Source organism: Eschrichtius robustus, chromosome 1 (genome assembly GCF_028021215.1).
Source record: "Eschrichtius robustus isolate mEscRob2 chromosome 1, mEscRob2.pri, whole genome shotgun sequence".
Taxonomy (NCBI): domain Eukaryota; kingdom Metazoa; phylum Chordata; class Mammalia; order Artiodactyla; family Eschrichtiidae; genus Eschrichtius; species Eschrichtius robustus.
Window position 1 is genome coordinate 134870314 of NC_090824.1, and position 20866 is coordinate 134891179.

The 20866-nt window shown below is 43.4% G+C and overlaps 1 long non-coding RNA gene across 1 annotated transcript; it reads left to right on the forward strand.

The window, feature by feature from the left end:
- Nucleotides 1–4623: 4623 nt before the first annotated feature.
- LOC137760101 (uncharacterized) lies at nucleotides 4624–12257 on the forward strand. The gene is made up of 4 exons (XR_011073240.1): nucleotides 4624–4823; nucleotides 5070–5237; nucleotides 5833–5955; nucleotides 12239–12257. It is a non-coding gene; the product is annotated as an uncharacterized lncRNA (long non-coding RNA).
- The last annotated feature ends 8609 nt before the right edge of the window (nucleotides 12258–20866 follow it).

The following is a 20866-nucleotide window of genomic DNA, read 5'->3' on the forward strand; positions in this document are numbered from 1 at the left end:
CTACTGAAGCCCACATGCCTAGAGCCCATGCTCCACAACAAAGAGAAGCCACCGCAGTGAGAAACCTGCACACCGCAATGAAGAGCAGCCCCCGCTCGCTGCAACTACAGAAAGCCTGTGCGCAGCAACGAAGACCCAACGCAGCCAAAATAAATAAATAAATAAATAAATAAATAAATAAATAAATAAATAAATTTATTTTTTTAAAAAAAAGTATGCTTAAAAGAAATTGGTCCTGGGGTTCTTGGTAAAGCAAATATAAATCCTTTTTGGAGCAACACTACCAAAACTCATGCCATCCAACAGGAAAGAAGAAAGCTAAACTGAAGATTTCACAAGAAGAATTAACAAATATTCATGGAAGAGAAAGCAGAACAAACAAGAAAGAGCAGAACAAACAAGTCACAACACCAAAAATGTTAGATATTAGGAAGTCAATTAAAAAAGAGATGTAAAATAAGCATGAAAAAATTTATTAAAGTCACTGAAGAAGCTATCAGGACTTTAAGAAAGAATAACACATGATAAAAAAAGAACAGGCAGATTTGAGAAGAACCAAAAAGAACTTTTAGAAATAAGAAGTACTGTCACTAAAATTAAGAACTTAACAGATGTAGGTCCTTGTCAAAAATGTATATTGTGAATATCTTCTCTCAGTTCGTGGGTTGTATTTTTATTCTCTTAATGGGATGTTTAAAGAATTTCTTGAAAGTCTAATTTATGAAATTTTATTTTGATGGGTAGAGCTTTTTGTGTCCTATTTAAAAAATCTCTGCCCTAATTATGAAGATATTTTCCTATGCTTTCTTCTGTAAATTTTATCTTTCACATTTAGGTCTATGATTAATTTCATATTAATTTTTATGTATAAAGTGAGATAGGAATCAAGATTCTTATTTTTCATAGGGTATCAATTGATGAGAACTACTTTTTTTTTTAATCCCATCCCCACTGAATTTTACTGGCAGCTTTGTCATAAATAAGGTGACTGTTATCTATTGGTCCATTTCTGACTCTATTCTGTCCGACTGATGTATTTTCATATCCTTGTGCCACTAACCGTACAACTTGATTTCTGTAGCTTTAGAGTAGGTCTTGGCATCTGGTAGCATAAGTCCTCCAAATTTATTTTGCTTTAACATGGCTCTATCACTAATAGATGACAACTGCTAACTTTTTTAATGTTTCTAAAAATGTAATTTTATTGAATTAAATAAATTTTGTATTCAACAAAATTTAGATTATACTGCATATGTTAATGCATAATTCACTTAACTTGAATATTTCCCCATGTGCTCAGATTGTCTTTGAGAATGTGATATTTTTATTTTAAAGTAGTTTCAAGTTTACAATAAAGTTGCAAAAATAGTATGAAATAATTCCCTCTTAACCACCCAAAGTCCCCAACTGTTAACATTTTATAACATTTACCTTATCATTTTTTCTCACCCTCTCTCTATATATATTATTCTCCCACCCCCATCCCCAAGCTGTTTGAAAGCAAGTTGTAGATATGATGCCCCATTACCCTTAAATATTTCAGTGGCTATTTCCTGAAAACAAGGACACACTCTCCTACCTACCACAGTACAACCCATTAGAATCAAGAAATTAATACAGTTCTACCATCTAATCCACAGATGTAATTTAAATTTCATCAACTGTCCCAGGTAGGTGGAGACTGATCACCTCACTGCTGTTTTCATAAATTATTTGGGAGATTTTCACAAAGTTTGTCATATCAGTCATTAATCCAAACAGTTTTGGTTCCTTTTAGTGGTGAATAATATTTAGAATCCAAGTCTGGGTGTGTTTATTGTCACTGAGATGTCATTATTTCCAGTTCCTCTCAGTGGATAGACCTATGAAATACATATTTACACACAAAAACCCATTCATCTATATTTCTGTTTCATATATATGTTACATATATGAAATAACATGTATATGTTCTTTTTTTCATTAATTTTTGTTGGAGTATATTTTATTACATATGTTCTAATACCAATACTTCAAATTCCAATTCAACCCTACATATTCTTTTCTAGTCTTCCCCTCCTCTATAATTTTACCTTTCTTCTCCAAAATGGCTCCCATTTTCCACAATATATTTACCTGCATTTGCTTATATTGAAATCCATGGTAACCATCACAGTGGAGCCTCTTCAACTTGTGGCTGAGGCAGTTTAGCACTTAACCTAAAATTTTCTGATCATTGCCTTACTATCTGGCATGACAAGAGTTCCAGGCTCATCTACATTTCCTGCCCCAAACACAACAATGAGCCATTTCTTCAAAAAACTCAGATGGGGACTTCCCCAGTGGCGAAATGGATAAGAATCCGCCTGCCAATGCAGGGGACACAGGTTCGATCCCTGGTCCGGGAAGATCCCACATGCCGTGGAGCAACTAAGCCTGCGAACCACAACTACTGAGCCCGCGAGCCACAACTACTGAGCCTGCGTGCCACAACTACTGAAGCCCACGCAACTAGAGCCCGTCCTCCACAACAAAAGAAGCCACCACAAGGAGAAGCCCGTGCAACGCCAGGAAGAGTAGCCTCCACTCGCCACAACTAGAGAAAGACTTCACACAGCAATGAAAACCCAACACAGCCAAAAATAAATAAAATTAAATCTTTATTAAAAAAATAAATAAAGCAACTATAGGGCTTCCCTGGTGGTGCGTGGTTAAGAATCTGCCTGCCAACGCGGGGGACACGGGTTCGAGCCCTGGTCCGGGAAGATCCCACATGCCGCGGAGCAACTAAGCCCATGTACCACAACTACTGAGCCTGTGCTCTAGAGCCCATGAGCCACAACTACTGAGCCCACGTGCCACAACTACTGAAGCCCGCACGCCTAGAGCCCGTGCTCCACAACAAGAGAAGCCACCGCAGTAAGAAGGCCACGCACTGCAAGGAAGAGTAGGCCCTGCTCACTGCAACTAGAGAAAGCCCGTGCAGCAACGAAGACCCAACACAGCCAAAAATAAATAAATAAATTTATAAAAAATAAATGAAGTGGGGCTTCCCTGGTGGCGCAGTGGTTGAGAGTCTGCCTGCCAGTGCAGGGGACACGGGTTCGAGTCCCGGTCTGGGAAGATCCCATATGCCGCGGAGCAACTAGGCCCGTGAGCCGCAATTACTGAGCCTGCGCGTCTGGAGCCTGTGCTCCGCAACAAGAGAGGCCGCGATAGTGAGAGGCCCGTGCACCGCGATGAGGAGTGGCCCCCACTTGCCGCAACTAGAGAAAGCCCTCGCACAGAAACGAAGACCCAACACACCCATAAATAATAAATAAATAAATTTAAATAAATAAATAAATAAATAAATGAAGCAACTATACCCCAATTTTTAAAAAAAATTTTTTTAAAAAGGGTACAGTACACTAAGAGGTCCAAACTGAATTGCATTTCCAGGTTCACATGTGAACAAACCTTCACCCCTCAATGAACCAGAGATTCTAGGGATCCAACAGGCTGAGGTTAACCCAGGGCCAAATTGAGCATTCAGGGCAGTTCTCAAAGTATTGAGCTTCATAGCCTGAGCATACATCTCTACACTTGGATTAGAGCCTGATAGCTCTAAAGGGGACGGGGGGTGGGGGGGAATAAAAAAAAATGAAAAGCTCAGATGGGTTTTAGTGGGAAATTGAATTTCAAGACCACAATCTGGGCACTAGGGATGCTTATTTCTACTGGATTGGTCCTTATTTCTAAGCTGCTTCAGTGGAGAGAGCTAGGGAGAGACCTAGATCTATATCTATATATAGATCTATGTTTATAAAGATAGAAATAGAAATAATTTATACTGCTACTTCAAATTCAAGACTACAGGAGTTTATGTAACCTTTTGTATATTACATGTTTCTTTCCTTTTCCACACTGAGAATCCTAGTTCTCAAGAAAATAGGGAATTCCCACCAGCTATCTATTTTACATATGGTAGTGTACTTATGTCAAACCTAATCTCCCAATTCGTCCCACCCTCCCCTTCCCCCACCGTGTCCACATGTCCATTCTCTATGTCTACGTCTCTATTACTGCCCTACAAAAAGTTTCATCTGTACCATATTTCTAGATTGCACATATATGTGTTAATATACTATATTTGTTTTTCTCTTTCTGGCTTACTTCACTCTGTATGACAGTCTCTAGGTCCATCCACGTCTCTGCAAATTGATATTTTGTATACCAAATTATAAATATATTTTATACTCTGCTATCTGGAAAGGTAGGAAGCGTGGCGCAAGTGGCGGGGCGCAGGATTAGATGCAGCCTGGGTGAGTGAGGAGTGTGCGGCGCCGCAGGAAGTGCGTGCAAATGGCTCTGCGGGTCCCGGGCTGTCCCTACGGGGAGGGGAGCGTGTGGGTCTGGGTGAGTGTGTGAGTGTGCAAGCTGCCACGCCAGAGAGAGCCATAAGGCTCAAAGTCTGCCGGCAGCCAGTAGCCACAGCACAGGGGCGACTCCTCCTCCGGGGCATGCCCTCCAGCTCATACCGGGATATGCCAAGTGAGCCCCAGGACAGTGGAACGCAGGCCCCCTGGGGAGCGGGCAGTGGTCCAGGGGTTTGCTTTACTCAGCAGCTATGTATAGTGCTGGCAGAGGGCGTTCCTCGGGAACTCTCAGTTTGAGTCGGGGAGTGCATCTGTCCTGTAATTTTCCAAGGGGAGAGATGAAAATATGAATTTGGAGAGTAACTAGAGCTGAGATTCTGGAGCTGCGCCTGTGCCTTTCTGTTCTTCCTCCTGAAATCTGTTCTCCCTCCTCCAGGTGGCTTCCTGTTTGAAGGGCTCTCTGATGATGAGGATGACTTTCACCCAGTAAGTGGCCTGGCTGCCTGCCATTTGGGGGAGTTGGTGCTGGGGATGCACCCCTCCCTGGGACCTGGCACGCCCCAGCTGGGAGGTGATCGGAGGCCCTTTGGTGACCCAGCTATGTCATACTATTGCTGTCTGAACCTGGCAGCTTGGGGAGGTTCCCCAAGAGCTGTTCCTAGAGTGGGGGTGGGGTTCATCTGAGAACGTCACAGGGCTGCTTCCCTGATTCTTGGTGCCTCTCCTGTTCAGAGCGCCAGGTCCACGCCCTCGAGCAGCACACCCAGCTCCCGCCCAGCTTCCCTGGGGTACAGTGGAGCTGCCGGGCCCCGGCCTATCACCCAGAGCGAGCTGGCCACCGCCCTGGCCCTGGCCAGCACTCCGGAGAGCAGCTCTCACACGCCAACTCCTGGCACCCAGGTATGGAGAGAGGGCGGGAAGATCAAGGCCAGGCCCCTAAGGGAGAAGGTCCCAGTGGTAGAATGGATTTACCTTTGCTGACCCTGGTGCTAGATCTGCTTTGAGCCGAACTCTACCTGGAGCCCTGGTGGGTTTCCTGCTGCAGCTCAGGCGACCTCCCCTCACCAGCCTTTAGGGCTTAGAAGTCTGGGGTTCATCATGGGCCTGATTAACTCCTGCCAGCACTCTGGAAGAACCTCCCGTCACATAATATACCCTTCCTTGTCCCTGAAAGTGGCCAAACATCACAGGCTTAAGCATTCCTGGTGACAGTCACTCCAGCTTCCAAGGCCACCTCTCCCAGTGCTGGGTCCTAGGCTAGGTCGGGGCCTCCATTCCATCTCCCTGGAGCAAAAGAGAACAGAACCTTTCCTGCCCACATAGAGAGCTTTGGGGCACCTCTGTGCGGTTGTCTCATGCAAGCCCCTGCTGGGAGGCAGTCGTTGGGCACCCAGGGGCACCCTGGCGTGATGTGACAGCAGTGGGTATGCGCTGGGAGACTGAGGTGGCTCTGAGCGTGGCACTGACCCTGGTTTTGACCCTGGTTTGTCTCTAGGGCCATTCCTCAGGGACCTCCCCAATGTCATCCGGCGTCCAGTCAGGGACGCCTATCACAAATGATCTCTTCAGCCAAGCTCTACAGCATGCGCTGCAGGCCTCCGGACAGCCCAGCCTTCAGGTCAGTCTTCCCCACTCCTGATGTTCACATACATGGCTTCTTAGTTACTTTGGACACTGAGCTTTCTTCTGCTCTCTGGAGGCCCTTCCCACTTGGCCTGCTTTGCTCCAGGAGCAGCTGGCGTGTGGCAGTGTGACAGGAGAGGATGCTCCCAGCAAGGGCAGTTGTCCCTGTGGCTTCCACTCCTGCACCCAGTGACCACGGCCTGGCTCCGCTGACCACCTGGCTTGAATACTTGTGGCAGTTTTAATTGAAGGGACACTCACCCATTCTGTGAGCGGTGACTGAGCCTTGAGCATGTATATACCAGGCCTGGGTCCAGCTCCTGGGGTAGAGACGAGCCAGTGCTCATCCCTGCCATGGAGGGGCGCCGGGCAGTTACTGCAGTGAGGGAGCAACAGGGCGAGAAGCCCAGCCCAGGCTTGAGGTGAGAGCCTAGGTCGGGGAAAACTTTTCTGAGGAAGGGGTGTTTGGACTGACTGTCAAAGAATTAGTTAGAGGTTAGCCAGGCAGGGAAGGGGTGTTTGGTTGAGGGGACATGGTGTCCAGGCAGAGGCAGCCAACCTTAGAAATGGCCTATGTCAGTCCACCTATGACATTCCACCCCTGAGACTAGTTTGAAATCATGGTGTCTGCCACACTCTGGATATTGTTGCTGGGGTTAATAATGAAGCTTGGGGCTTCCCTGGTGGCGCAGTGGTTGAGAATCTGCCTGCCAATGCAGGGGACACGGGTTCGAGCCCTGGTCTGGGAGGATCCCACATGCTGTGGAGCAACTAGGCCCGTAAGCCACAACTACTGAGCCTGCACGTCTGGAGCCTGTGCTCCGCAACAAGAGAGGCTGCGACAGTGAAAGGCCCGCGCACTGCGATGAAGAGTGACCCCCACTCGCCGCAGCTAGAGAAAGCCCTCGCACAGAAATGAAGACCCAACACAACCAAAACTAAATAAATAAATAAATAAATTAAAAAAAAACAACAAACAAACAAAAAAAAAAACATTAAATGGAATTATACCATATATAGTCTTTCGTGTCTGGCTTCTTCCATTTAACATCATATTAATGAGATTCTTCCAGTTTGCTGTGAATAGCAGTAGTAGTTCCTTCATTTTCAATGCTTTACAGTATAACATGGTTTGGATATAACACAATGTATTTATTAATTCTACTGTTGATGTACTTTTGGATTATTTTCCAGTTAGAACTATTAGGAATAATGCTGCAATGACTATTCTTACATATGTCTTTTGGTGAGCATATGTATGCATTTCTGTTCCATACATAGTTAAGAGTAGAATTGCCAGGATATAGGATAAATGTATGTTCAGCTTAATACATATTGCCAAACAGACTTCCCAGGTAGCTGTACCACTTTACACTCCCAGGAGAAATGTTGAGTCCCACTTTCTCCATATCCTTGCCAACACTGGGTATTGTCAAGTCTTTAAAAACATTTTTTGGGACTTCCCTGGTGGCTCAGTGGTTAAGAATCCACCTGCCAATGCAGGGGACACGGGTTCGAGCCCTGGTCTGGGAAGATCCCACATGCCGTGGAGCAACTAAGCCCTTGTGCCACAACTACTGAGCCTGCGCTCTAGAGGCCACGAACCACAAATACTGAAGTCCGCATGCCTATAGCCTGTGCTCTGCAACAAGAGAAGACACTGCAATGAGAAGCCCACGCACCACAACGAATAGTAGCCCCCGCTTGCTGCAACTAGAGAAAGCCCACGTGCAGCAACAAAGACCCAACACAGCCAAAAATAAATAAATACATAACTAAATAATTAATTTAATTTAATTTAATTTTAATTTTTTTTTATTTTTGGCCACACCGTGTGGCTCGTGGGATCTTAGTTTCCCGACCAGGGATTGAATCCAGACCCTCAGCAGTGAGAGTGCAGAGTCCTAACCACTGGACTGCCAGGGAATTCCCAAGACTTTGTTTGTTTATTTATTTATTTATTTATTTATTTATTTATTTATTTATGGCTGTGTTGGGTCTTCATTTCTGTGCGAGGGCTTTCTCTAGTTGCGGCAAGTGGGGGCCACTCTTCATTGCGGTGCGTGGGCCTCTCACTATCGCGGCCTCTCTTGTTGCGGAGCACAGGCCCCAGACGCGCAGGCTCAGCAATTGTGGCTCACGGGCCTAGTAGCTCCGCGGCATGTGGGATCTTCCCAGACCAGGGCTCGAACCCGTGTCCCCTGCATTGGCAGGTGGATTCTCAACCACTGCGCCACCAGGGAAGCCCCTCCCAAGTCTTTTTAATCTTAGCCATTCTGATGGGTATGTAGTAATATCTCATTTTGATTTTAATTTACATATCCCTTATGACTAATGAGCATGAGTATATTTTCATATGAACATTTGAATATCCTCTTGTGTGAAGTGTCTGTTCATGTAAGATTCAAGTTTGTACTGCATAGACTCTTCTACTGTAGGATCAAAAGGGCAGCTAGGCAGGTCATGAGGCTCACAGCAAGAGATCCTGAAGATGAAAAAGAACTTTGCATCAGCTCTAACCCAGCCTTTGCATCATTCCAGCAACAGGAATGATACAGTGGGATTCCAGCATAAGACCCTGAACTCTAGGAAACCTCAAATCAGTATGCAAGAAATAGACAATGGGTTGGACACATGCAATGTGGGGATCTTCAAGGAAAACCCATTGGCTTGTTGCTAATAGACTCACAAGTTGTCAGATGTTCTGGAAACACCAGGACTTCAGGGTCTGATCCTCAGCCACACAGGCTCAGAAAAGAGCTTTTGCTGACACAGTGAGTCAGCAATTAATGTAAAAATCAGAATGCTGAGGAATTCCCTGGCGGTCCAGTGGTTAGGACTCCATGCTTACACTGCCGAGGGCCCAGGTTCAATCCCTGGTCGGGGAACTAAGATCCCACAAGCCGCACAGTGCAGCCAAAAAAAAAAAGCAAATTTAAAAATCAGAATGCTGATGTATTAATTCACACCATGAACCAGAATTGCCAAGCATTCCAGTCTCTGATTAAGATACTCACTCCCTGTAAGAAAACAACTTGGGAAGTCAAATATAATCAGAAGGCTGCATGGTGAGCTGGAACCAGAGCACCAGAATGGGAGTGGGGGGCCGAGAATAGCAGGAGTGTGCTTCCAAGACACTCGCAGTAAAAATGGATCTGCCACTGGAACTGGACAGGATATGACCTTGGATGAGACCTCCCTCTCCCCAGCCAATACTCAGATGAACACTGACAATGTCGCTTCAGAGACCCTCCTTTTTTTCAGTGTTTCCACTGTTAACTAATCCCCCTTCTGACTGACTCCTTCTTCTTTAGCTACCCTAAGGACATATGTTGGTTGTCTTCTTATTATCCATTTCCCCACCTCCTTCCCCGAGGTCCCTGGCCCCTTTTCAACAGACCATACTTTCCGTTGGGGAATCCGATCCTTGTAGTTCCTGCAATGGTTCCATCCTAGATGTCGATTTGGAGCTCACCACCTAGGCCAAGCCAATCCGTGCATTCCATCCTCTGAGCCCAATGATGGGCTGAGCATGTCAGCTACAGATGCTGGGATGCTGATACTCTATATTTCCCACTGGGCATGAATGAGAAAGCTTGTGGCCTTGGGAACCATCTGAGGACCACAAGGGGAATCAGCCTCAGTTTATTCTGACATGGAGGAAGGCAGAGTGGAGAGATGAAGAGAAACCAGAGTCTTAGTGATTTTCTTAAGCCATTGGATCAAGCAAGCACAGCTTCCGGACTTTTTAGTTACTTGAGCCGAGATATTCCTTTTCTTGTGTAAAACGGTTTGCATTGGTCTGGCAGAACTAACTGATTATCCAATATCTAGTCTCTCTCTCTTTTTTTTTTTTAATAAATCTATTTATTTATTTATTTATTTTTGGCTGTGTTGGGTCTTTGTTGCTGCACGTGGGCTTTCTCTAGTTGCGGTGAGCAGGGGCTACTCTTCCATGCGATGTGCAGGGTTGTCACTGCGGTGGCTTCTCTTGTTGCAGAGCACAGGCTCTAGGCGCACGGGCTTCAGTAGTTGTGGCTCGTGGGCTCAGTAGTTGTGGCTTGCGGGCTCTAGAGCGCAGGCTCAGTAGTTGTGGCGCACGGACTTAGTTGCTCCGTGACATGTGGGATCTTCCCGGACCAGGGCTTGAACCTGTGTCCCCTGCATTGGCAGGCGGATTCTTAACCACTGCGCCACCAGGGAGGTCCCTAGTCTCTTCTTCTTTACTTACAGAACCCCCTTTTTATTCATAGTTTAAAAATATTTGTCTCCCCTACTCCCCTGGAGCTAAGGGTGGCAATGTGGCCAAGAAGATACTACTGAAAGTCCCTGGTAATACTTCTGGAAAAGTGATTTATTTCCTGATTAAAAAAGAAAGAGGGCAGATTCAACTGGCACATGCATTGTGCCTTTCCCAAACCCCTTTTTCCTGCCTTCAAAGCGGGAAGAGTAACAGCCAAATTATGATCTTGAAGCCGAAAGACACACACTAAGGATGGCAGAAGAAGATAGAAGGAGCCTGATTCCTTGAGCAGCTGTACCAGTTCCCAGACTGCCTATACCAGACTCCTTGTAACATGAGAATAGTAAACCCCTTATAGGTTTAGCCACTTTGTTGGGTTTCTGTTAAATGCAGCCAAATGCAGTTCTATCACTTAGAGAATTCAGTATACTGAACTGGGATGCTGCAAGTAATATAATCTGAAATGTGGATTTGTTGAGTGGTAGAGATGGGCTTTTGGGTTCTGAGTGTACATGTGTTACAAACTGGAATGCCAATGACCTTGTTAGGCAGTGGTGGAACATTTGGTCAATTTGTTCTTCTATGGGAGATACCATAGAACATGCCAATCAAGTCTGTTGTGTTAGGGAAAATAGCTGGAATGATTCAGAATGTTGGCACGTGCTGGTGACTTCGTTCTATTTTCAACAAAGTCCTGAGAGAGACCAATGAGCTAGAGTTATGCAGGCTGAATAAAAATGGTAAGGAAGTACCGCTTCACTAAGGAAGGCTCTCTGGCTAGGGCCTGCAAATTTCCTTTGAGTGAACATCTCATAATTTGGAGACTTGCAGGGCTGAAAAAGATCATTGCTTCTGTTCTCCAAATAGGAGTGGTGGCCACCAAGCAATAGCTTAGAAGATGAGACTGGTGTCCTGGGCCTTTCCTAAGCACCTTCCTTTAAGAATCACCACTCCACAGAGGAAGTGGGGTCTGCAAAGTGTTCTCCTCCTCCTAGAGCCTTTTGTTTCCAGTTGTCTCAAGTCGGTGAGCATTAAGTTGAAGGCTAGAAGGATAAGCAGAGCACAGAGGCCAACACGTAATAGAGGAGGGTTTTCAGGTTTACAGACTATGGCTACATAGGAGCTTCAGCTGTGGTTACTCACACATAGGATTGAAGAAGAGGCAAATAGACTGGAAGCCTACAACATTTTTGAGGGAATCATATCACCAAAAATGAAAATTTAAGGACCCGACCAGCAAAACCTTATCATTTTTCAACCCCAGGCCCCCGAACACACACAACAGAAAGGGCGTCCACCCCGAAGTTACACTTCAGATATGGTTAAAGAGGATAATGCACAAGAAGTCATCTCAAAAGCAGATGGAACTTGGACCACGGAACACAGTCGAAAAAGTTCCTCCCAGAAAGTAGGTTGGCTGAGTAAGGAAATTACTGTCCGGCAGGGAGTCCTGGCTGCTCCTGTCTAGCAGAATCTGGTATTTGCCCATAGCTCTAATATTTGCAGTAGCTTTGATGTGTTTCCCATTCTTCCCTTTCCCATGTGGGAGTTTAATTTTGTTCCTTCTCCAATATTATATATGGGATATGTTGGGGGAAAATAACTTGGCTTTTGGTTTGTAGGTTACTGGACTTTGTATAAGGATTCACATCAGGGCTAAGTGGAGAAAACTGCATATGGGATAGAGACTCTGGCTTTTGAGATGCACGCAGTGTCTGGATGAGACTTCAGAACTCTCCCCATCAGGGAGGGAGCATATTCTGTATATGGAAGGATGGATACCCAAAAGGGTAGACTGTGGCAGTCACTGCTTTCTTCCTACCCAATAAGCATTCTCCATGTCTTCTTCAACATCAGAACCCTGAATTTGTTTAGGAAGGCAACGTGCCCATCTAAAAATCACATCAAAGTTTTCTGGCCATTGAGACATAAGCAAAACTCTGCCAAAGATATCTCGAAAAGCTTTGCTTTCTGGTTATAAGTATCACTACTTCTCTCTTTTTCACTTATTTCTCCTTTTCTTGCCTGGAACCAGATGGAAACTTTAATCTTCAGGAAAGAATGAAGAGCATCGGAAATGGTAAATATGTGGATAAACGTCAAAGACTACTCTTCCCTCTTGATTTCTTTAAATTGCATGTAGTTATTTAAAAATAATGTGGGAGTTTCTTTTTTCTATGCTCTGGAACTTTTTAAGTAGCTTTGAAGGTTTGGTAGATTCTCCTATGAATTCTTCTGGGCCTTGTGAATTTTTGAGGAGTAATTATTTAATTTGTTTAAATTTTTTATATTTATTAGGGTCAATTTTGGTAAATAACATTTTCCTAGGAAGTTATCTATTTAATCTACATTTTCAGATGTGTTTGTCTAGACTCGTGAAAAGTAGTATCTTAAGATTTTAAATTTTTCTTCTCTTTAAATTCTTTTTTTTTTTTTAATTTATTTTATTTATTTATTTTTGGCTGTGTTGGGTCTTCATTGCGGTGCACGGGCTTCTCACTGAGGTGGCCTCCCCTGCTGTGGAGCACAGGCTCCAGGCACGCGGGCTTCAGTAGTTGAGGCACACAGGCTTAGCCACTCCGTGGCATGTGGGATCCTCCCGGACCAGGGCTCGAACCCGTGTCTCCTGCATTGGCAGGCGGACTCCCAACCACTGAGCCACCAGGAAAGCCCTAATTTTTCTTCTCTTTCAATGGTTATTTCCTCCTTGTCATTTCTTATCTTGCATACTTATGCTCTTTCCCTTTTTTTCCTGATTAGGTTAGCTAGTAGTTTGTCCATTTGACTGATTTTTCTTTTTTTTCTGAGAACCAGCATTTGGATTTATTTATTCTTTTTATTTTATTTTTCTGTTAATTTCTGTTATTTTCATTAATTTCTGCTTATATCTTTAATAGTTCCTTCATTCTGCTTTCTTTGGTTTGCTTTGCTTTTATTTTTGTAGCTTTTAAATTGATGTTTAATTCTACCTAGATATTTAGTGTAATACATTCTCTTCTAACAGCTACTTTTGCAGCATCACATAGATTCAGATAAGCTGTGTTTCCATTATTGCTATTTTATAAAATTCTGCAATTTTGGTTTGTATTATCTTATTAACCAAAGAGTTGCTTAATACAGAGTTTTAAAATTTTCTAGGTGAAAGTTTCTTTTTGCTTTTAATTGTGTTATTAATTTATACTTTTATTGCATTGTGATTGGAGAATGCTGTTTATATTACTGCTCTTTTTGAAGTTATTGAGGACTTCCCTGGTGGCGCAGTGGTTGAAAATCCGTCTGCCAATGCAGGGGACACAGGTTCTATCCTGGATCCGGGAAAATCCCACTTGCTGAGGAGCAGTTAAGCCCCTGTGCCACAACTAATGAGCCTGCGAGTCACAACTACAGAGCCCGCGTGCTGCAACTACTGAAAGCCGCGCGCCTAGAGCCCGTGCTCCGCAACAAGAGAAGCCACTGCAGTAAGAAGCCCGCGCACTGCAGCAAAGAGTAGCCCCTGCTCGCCGCAACTAGAGAAAGCCGGCGCACAGCAACGAAGACCCAATGCAGCCAAAAGTAAAATATAAATAAAAATAAATAAATAAATAAATTTACTGAGATTTTCTTTTGCGACCTAATATATCATCAATTTTCACGAATGTTCCTTTCGATTACCCAGTAGCCAGTGCTCTGATCCACCGGGTCTCAGACCTGACCTCAGTGTTTCCCCTCTCACAATAGGATTATCTCCCTCTGGGATAATTCTAGCTGATGTTGTGGCTCTGCTGGTTTCAGATATTTATCTCTCCATTTACATGTAAATTGAGGCTCAAGGTACTCTCCCTCTCCTAGGATGCTGTAGGTGAGGGCTGGGGTGATGTAATTTGCTTTCCTTGTTGATCTGTGTGGGTTTTGGAAGATTGTGAAGGGATTTAGGCATCTGCCATTATTCTACAGGAATCAGGAAGCTCCGTGATTTCTTTGTATCATACCTCTGCTGCTTTCTCTTCATTCCTGCCTTCCACTGGCTGAAATTTTCTCTTTTGCCCTTCCCTTCTCATTGACATTGAAGTCACAGTTCTATTTCTGTTCTCTTAGTGGTAATCCTGAAAAATGTAGCGTGCACATTTAGCTTAGCAAAGTCTAAAATTAATCAATATTGCTATCTTCCTTCCAAACAATATAAGGACCTTAGAATGCTTTAACTCCTATCAGCGCCCTCTCATGTTATTATTCATTCACCAAACAATTTTGAGTTCCTACCGTGTGCCAGGTTGATATAATAATGAACAAAAGGTATGTGTCTGGCAGGTGCGGGGCACAGGGGTCCATTTTCTAATGGGTTTATATTTTAGCGGGGAGACAAACAAGATACAAATTAAAAATATAGTATGTAGTATAGCAAAAAGTACTACAGTAGAAGCAAAAAATAAAGCAAGGTAGGGGAATATGAAGTCTCCTGTGTGTGTGTGTGTGTGTGTGTGTGTGTGTGTGTGTGTATAGCTAGTCATGCAGATATCTTGGGGAAAGAACATTCTAGGCAAAGTGAATAGCAAGTACAAAAACCCTAAAGGACTTCGTGACATGTTTAAGGAATAGCAAGAAGGAGTGTGAGGCTACAGTGAAGTGAAAGAGGGGACAAGTGGTAGGATTTGAAGGTCACATGCAGAGCTAATAAGGAAACCAAAGTAGAACCTTACAAGGACTACAATGGGGCCTACAGTACATATTAAGGATTTTGGCTTTTATTCTAAGATGGGCAGCCATTAAGGGGTGACAGAGGAATGACATGGGCCGGCATATGTTGTACCAGGATCACTCTGTTTGCTGTATTGAGAACAGACTGCTGAAGGCAGGCCAGTTAGGCGGTTACGGCACTAATCACATGAGAGATGACGATGGCCGGCCCAAGATACGGCAGAGGTGGTGATGGGAAGTGGTTGAATTCTGAGTGTGTTTTGGAAGTTGAGCTGACAGAATTTGATCACTGACCAGTGAGGTTTGAGGAAAAGCAAGAGAACAAGGATGACACCCAAAATGTTGGCCTGAGCAACTGGAAGCCTAATTCTGAGAACGTCCCAAACGCCCCTTGCCCTGGTATAATCCCCTTTGAATGAGCTCCCTCCTGTGATTATGTTATGTTATACGGCAAAAGGAAGACTATCCAGGTGGACCTAATCTAATCACAAGCCCTTTAAAGGCACGGGTTTTTCCAACTGGTGGGCTGAAGGGGGCGTCAGAGAGATTCAAAGCGTGAGGAGTTTGGGGGCACACGAAAAGGAGTCCAGGCAGCTTGTAGGAAGAGAGCAGCTCCCAGCTCCCAGCCAGCCGGGAAACAGGACCTCAGAGTCGTAGCCACAAGAAACTGGATTCTGCCAACAACTTGAATGAGTTTAGAAGCAGATTCTTCCCAAGAGCCTCCAGGTAAGAGCCCAGCCTAGTGGATACCTTAATTTCAGCCTTGTGGAACCCTGAGCAGAAAACCCAGCCAAGCCCAGGCTTCTGACCTACAGAGCTCTGAGATAATGAGTGGGTGTTTTACGCTGCTAAGTGTGTGGTAGCTCGTTACACTGCAATAGAAAATGAATACACACACAACTCTCAAGAAGGCTGGAAAATGGTGTCTCTGGCAGGACATCCATGTGCATTGTTAAACTTGAGGGGGAGGGAGGGGGAGGGTTTACAGTGAAAGAAAGAGAAAAATGAGCACTGGGGGGATGATAAGATGTCTTTCCACACACTGAAAACCTACACTATCCAATACAGTGGATACTAGCCTCATGTGGGTATTGAGCACTTGGAATGTGGCCAGTCCAAATTGAGACCTGTTGTAAATGTAAAATACCCACTAGATTTTGAAGACCTAGTATGAAAAAAAGGTATGTAAAATATCTCATTAAGTATACTTCATATTGTTTACATTTTGAAATGATAATATTTTTGGTATATTGGATTAAGTAAAATACATTATTAAACTTAATTTCAAACTATTTTTTTACTTTTAAAAATTTGGTTACATGTGTAAGTTAAAATTTAATTACATATGTGGTGCCCATTAGAGTTTTATTGGATGGTGCTGCTGTAAACTCTTTTGTCTCAATTTTTCTTTACATGCACATAAATTAAATTTTTAAAAACATTATTTCGTTTTCTTTTCAACACTATAGGTTTAAAGAGGCAATGTTCCCCAAAGAAATAATGGCAAAGAAGGGAGTTCCTAGTCACAACCAGTAAATCTGTTCTCCCAGATGCCTTAATAAACTAGTTGATGCATGTACGTGTATAGGAGAGGTTGATAGAGTGGAGGGTCTTGGAAAGAAAAGAAGGTTATGACATTAGATAACAGCATCATGGAGATGGAAATGGTGCTTATACCATCATGACTCATCCTTTGAGGCTGGGGACTCCACAGTCTCGAATAAAATCAAAAGGGGAGGGGTAGCTGTTATGTAGGTAGATACCACAACCTATCATTATGGGAGGGTGAAGGAAGGACCGGCTGTCACAGCTCCGCCTCACCAGGACACGTATGTAGTGCCCTCTGGTGGACTATGGCGGCACTTGAGTCAGGCGGGTCAGAATCCCCCACTTTTTTTTTTTTTTTCTTTTTTGGTTGGTGCTACGCAGCTTGTGGGCTCTTAGTTCCCCGACCAGGGATCAAACCTGCGCCTTCGGGACTGAAAGCTCAGAGTCTTAACCACTGGACCGTCAGGGGATTCCCCAGAATCCCCCATTTCTTGCCACCTCTGTCACCCTCGTCCAAGCCGCCATTATCTCGAGTGAGAATTATCCTAAGAGATTCCTAATTGGTCTCCTTCCTTCCACTCCTGTCCACCAGAATGATCTTTTATTACCTTCATGAGATCATGTTACTCCTTTGCTCAAAACTCAGGAATCTCTTTTCTTCTCACTCACAGTTAAAACCAAAGTCCTCACTATGCCCCAACACAACTACCCCTTACTCACTCACTGGGCTTCTTGCTCTTCCTCTGATCGTATAACACACCAAGCATGCTCCTGCCCTTACGTTTGCTATCTCCTCTGCCTGGAATGCATGGATCCCTCCTCACAGCGATGCTCAAATGTCACCACATCACATTATCACTCTAAATAGAAAAACAACCCTCCTCCCAGCATTCTATATCCCTCTCAACTGGATTCTTTTTTTTTTTTTTTGGCGATAGCATTTAACAACATCTGATATATTACATATTTACTTGTGTTATGTATTATATATTTGTTTGTTACCTGTCTCCCCCTACTAGAATGCAAACTGCAAAAGGCAAGGACCTTGTCTGTTTTGTTCACAATAGTATCCCCAGCATCTAGAACAGTGCTTAGCATGTGGTAGGTGGTCAACAAAAATATATGTTGGATAAATAAGTGAAACAAGATCTGAACAATGAACAGGCATTGAATGCCTTCATTGTTTCATTCTTGGGTATGTCTCAAAAAGGTCAACTTTACAAATTTATGTAAAATTAATAAAATTCCTATATACTCCCCACATATTTCTTTTTAATTGGATTAAAACTAAAATTCATTTGGAAAGAATAAAGTACCTGTGAATAGCCATTAAATGTAGGAAGAAGTACACTAAAGGTGCACTTGGTTTACCAGATATCAGAGGACACTATAAAGTTACCATAAAAAAATCCGTATGATAGGGATAGACAAATGAACCAGTGTAACAGACTAGAAAATCCAAGAATAGATATCTGATTATAAGAATATAACATATGAAAGATGAATTTTTAATTCAGTGACAAAAGGATGATTAAATAATAAACAGTGCTGATATTATTTACCAGCAAAAAAAACTAGACCCCCATTTTATACCATTTACAAAAATAAGTGTCAAGTAGAGTGTCAGAGCTCAAGCAGAGTGAGGGGAGAGTCCATGGTGGGGAGAGGAAGATCAGAGGTAGTCAAGAGTGAGGTACTGGAGTCCAAGCGTGAGGAAGGTTTCTACAGGGCAATGGGGATGTGGCAGCAGCCCAGCTGGGAATGTCAGAGTCCAAGCCAGGTGAGGAGAGAGTTCATGAAGGCGCTGGACGGTGGTGACACAGAAGATACAAAGGGATTGATCAAATAAGTAAATGTCTTTAGGATAATGGGAGCCACTATCAAAAATGAAAGGACAAACAATAAAGTCCTACTGTATAGCACAGGGAACTATATTCAATATCCTGTGATAAACCATAATAGAGAAGAATATGAAAAAGAATGTACATATGTATAACTGAGTCACTTTGCTGTACAGCAGAAATTAACACAACATTGTAAATCAGATATACTTCAATTAAATTTTTTTTAATGAAAGGACAAATATTTTAATGGAGAAACTAGAAAAACCCTGTGGTGTTGGATTGGAATTGGAATGGTTTTCATTTAATATAAATAGGTAACAATGTATGCGTATGTGTATGTGTATGTATGTGTATATAAAACATTTTCCCTAGGTTTATCCACCGAGAGGGACTGGGGGCAGCAACATCCCAAAGCAAGGAGCCCACTTAGCAACCAGATCTTAGATTCTGAGTGCTAAGAAATCTGGCAGAGACCATCACCATAAAATGAATCAAGTAAACAAAGTTAACATCACAAGGAATGCAACGAATTGAAATTGTGCACCCCCAGATAGGATGCAGTAGGAAGAACACAGCATCACTTGTGTGATATTCTTGCCAAAATGCATCACTTGAATCTAGACATCAGACAAACCCTGATCAAGGGACATTCTACAACATAACTGACCTGTTACCATCAAAAGTGGTCATGAAGATCAAGGAAAGACTGAGGAAATGTTCCAGACTAAAGGTAACTAAAGAGGGATGAAAAATCAAAAGCAAGGTATGATCCTGGGTTGGATTCTTTTGCAAGGACATTGTTGGGACAATTGTCAAAACTTGAATGGGCTCTGTAGGTTAGATTGTAGTGAAGTATCATTGTCAATGTCCCAGTTCTGATGGTCGTGTTGTACTTCTTGCAAGAGAATATTGTGGTTTGTAGGAAATACACACCATAAAGTATTTGTATAGGTGACAGGGCATATTGCTGGCAACATACTCTTAAATAGTTCAGGACAAAGAAAGTTCTGTGTGCTAGTCCTGTAATTTTTCTGTAAGTTTAAAATTAGTTCAAAATTAAAAGAAAGGAAAAATATCTTGTTTTAACCCCTGATCCAATGAGGGGTAAAAAGAAACGTAAAACAAATCTGCACAGGTACAATTTTTAAAAAATATTTATTATTTATTTATTTGGTTGCACCCGGTCTTGGTTGCGGCAGGCGGGCTCCTTAGTTGTGACATGCAAACTCTTAGTTGCAACATGCATGTGGGATCTAGTTCCCTGATGAGGGATCGAACCTGGGCCCCCTGCCTTGGGAGCACAGGGTCCTAACCACTGCGCCACCAGAGAAGTCCCCAAGGTACAATTTGAATTTACATTTTTGTGTACCTGTATACATACTTCAATACAAAATAATTGTAAACTAGAAAGAATGATTTGATGTATTTCTAGAAAGAAAGGAGTGTTGGGCATGGAGAGTCAATCTATCATCATCGATACCAGTAATCTAGATTATCCATTCTAGCATAATCCCAAACATCTGTGGCACACCACTGTTATATTGACCCAATGCATGTTCTGCATCCTGGAGAACAGCACCCCATCTTTGCAGAGTATTGCCTCTGCGTCAGCTGTGCCTTCAGCAGACTGCCCCAAGCATCTTCTTGCATCAGGCACAGCGTAGGATATGACCATTAATACCATGGTCATGGGCCAACCCTCACAACTCCTTTGCTGTCAAGTGGGCCCTGATCTGATCCAGTTAGGTGGGATCCTAGGACAGTGGATCAAATCCTCAATAAGCCCTGGTTAGTGGTGCTGGCTGAGACCCTGTGGGAAGTAAAGGCAAACCCATACCTGGAATACATGTCTGCTCCTGTGAGAATGAGCCACTGGCCCTTCTGGGATGGAAGCGATGCAATGTGCTCTGGGCCTGCTTTACGCCTCACTCAAAGCTGTCTGCCTTTTTTCTACCATAGACCGGAGCTGTATCCCTAGGTGTATAATGTGCTGACACTAAAACCTGAAGAGGTCCACCAGGCGGTGTGCTTCCTTCTGTGGTACATGTAAGATGGCAGTAATTTGTCTTTTATTTTGGAGGAGAGTCATCATGCCCTTGATGACTGGACTCCTAAAAATTTCATACACGTAGAAGACCGTGAATCTTCACAGCTCCCTCTGGAGTGCGTGTGTCTTACCAAGGCCTCCAGGGTACTATCCACGCTTGTTCATCTGGCCTAACATAATGCCATAATGTGATGCATCTGTGTGATGCTCTGCAGTATCTCCTGATATTCGAATCTCTTCAGGCTATATTATAACATAGGGTAAGAGACATAACCCTGGGGGAAAACTCTAAGTGTATATACTTGTCCATTCCATGTAAATGCAATTGTTTTGTCTTTTTTTTTTTTCTGATTGGCCAAATCAACGGTTGCATAGCACACACCTGAGGCCAATGTAATATGCTCTAGTAAATTTACCACCTCTGGTACAGCAGCTGCAATCAGGGCTGTAGTACCTGGTTGAGTTCATGGTAGTCCATAGTCACCCTCTAGGATTCATCTAGGCTCTGCAGGGGTAAGAATGGTGAATTAAACAGATATGATGGAAAACC